Source organism: Pteropus vampyrus, unplaced genomic scaffold (genome assembly GCF_000151845.1).
Source record: "Pteropus vampyrus isolate Shadow unplaced genomic scaffold, Pvam_2.0 Scaffold90, whole genome shotgun sequence".
NCBI lineage: Eukaryota > Metazoa > Chordata > Mammalia > Chiroptera > Pteropodidae > Pteropus > Pteropus vampyrus.
This window is the reverse complement of record NW_011888871.1, coordinates 1,476,711-1,478,646: the sequence shown is the minus strand read 5'-3', so window position 1 is coordinate 1,478,646 and position 1,936 is coordinate 1,476,711. Positions and strand designations below refer to the sequence as shown.

At 55.8% G+C, this 1,936-nt stretch overlaps 1 protein-coding gene across 1 annotated transcript in view; it reads right to left on the bottom strand.

The window, feature by feature from the left end:
• The window catches only part of SDK1 (sidekick cell adhesion molecule 1), a 200,020-nt gene that overhangs the window by 110,563 nt on the left and 87,521 nt on the right, over nt 1-1,936 (bottom strand).

Sequence of the window (1,936 nt, the reverse complement as noted above, 5' to 3'; positions counted from 1 at the left end):
CTTTAAAACTCTCCAGCAACAACGACAAGGGGGACCAGAGAAATCTAGATAACAGAACAGACGAAGGTCACGGGTATCGGGAGTTCGTTTTATTACTCTCTCTCCTTTGGGTTTGTTAAAGAAGCTTCGTGTTAAAAATGTAAACGGAAAGGTTGTGGGGCAGAGTCCTAAAGCAGACAGGCTGGGCAGAGGAGGTGCTCTGTGCTCGGCACGCCACGCCCTCCTGGCAGAGCCAGCGACACTCCCAGACTCCCCTGCGGCAGAGGAGCCGAGACTGGGTCCGCTGAACGGGAGGTGGGCGGAAGCGGTGGTGTCCCCGCCTGGCTGGGGGCACACGGTGAAGCTCCTGAGCCGGGAGCCAGGAAGACACTGGCATTTCTGTCGCCGTGGCCCAGCCTCTCCCGCCACCCACGCCGAAGCCGGCAGAGCTTGCGGCCTCGGCCCTCGCTGTGTGACACCACGGGCTACCCCACGCGCTTCCGAGGTCTTTAGGGTGCTTGCCCAGCTACCTCTATGGACTTAAAGATGCTAGAACGGCTTGCACGTGAATCGCCATCTTTCTCCTTATCCCTGGGGATACGTCCGAGGCCTGATTGGTGCCTGAAACCCCAGGTAGTGCCAAACCCGACGTACACTCTGCTTTTCTCTATGTCCTTACGATAACGTTTGTGAAGCAGGCACAGCGAGAGATTAGCGATGACTAGCAACACGGTAGAATAGTTGTAACGATGAGCTGTCACAAGTTACGCGAGTGGCTTCGAGGGCATTGCTAAGAGAAATGTGACCTGAACACAGCACTGTCATGCTACCAAGTGACTCACGACGGAGCACGCACCGCGTGGAGATGCTGGACGACGGGGCGATTCACGTCCTGCGCGGCACGGAGCGGGGCGGTGGGACATTCCATCACGTCACTCAGAGCGACGTGCAATTTCAGACCGAGGGGCCGCGTGTTTCTGGAATTGTCTGTTTAGTACTTTCGGACCACGGGTGGCCGCGGGTGAGGAGGCGGGCACCGCGTTTTCTTCCGTGCGTTCTAAAATTCGCTTTTACAGTGTTGGTTTTCATTCTCTGGGGATTTATTTTCTGAGTCTGATGTGAGGTAGGGACATGTTATTTTTATCTAAGTTAATAATTGTTCCAGCTCATTTATTGATCGGTCCCAACTAGTTGGTTTGCACTTTCAAAATCCTGTGTAAGTTTCCAGAAACGGTTGTTCAATGAAACTTTTGACTCCGTGTACGGGATTTGTTGCCTAATTTACTGCCAATTTCCAAGAGCGAATTGTCTTACAACGGAGTGTGAGCACAGCCAGGGAAACCACTAGGATTTTACTACAATAACTGTTCGAACCTTCGCTACTGCTCATAACTGGGCTCTTTGCGCCCGCTGTCGTCAGCGGCTAGTGTGGCGCTCGGCACGGCCCGCGTCACCCTGTCCCTCGCAGCCCTCCCGTGGCTCTCCAGTCATCATCCTCTGAGTGAGGTCTTGGGCCGTGAGCGGCCGGGGCTCTGCACACCCACTGCCCGTCGCTCGTCCCCACCCCTCCTCCAGCCTCCGGCCTCCCTGCTGCTCCCATGGGACATGCGTGCCCCTCCCAGCGACAGGACCTTCTTTTTTCCCCCGAGAGAGAGAGCTTTCTCCTTTGTGGCAGAAGCTGTCAGCCCTTGTTTACTGCCTCGTCCTCATGCCTGGAGCAGTGCTTGGCCGTAAGCGCGCTCTGTTACCACCGATGGCTGAATGCATACACACGCGGCACTGGCTCGTGGGGTAGACAAGTTGTACCAAACGGTTACCCTGTTAGTGTGTGTGGGAGCTGCTTGGGACACAGAATTTAAAAAGCCAACCGGCTGTGCTGCCACACGCGGGGCACCCCTGCGAACCGCAACTTGGATCTTCACCCCATCATCGCTACTAGCATCCAGGCTCACAGCTC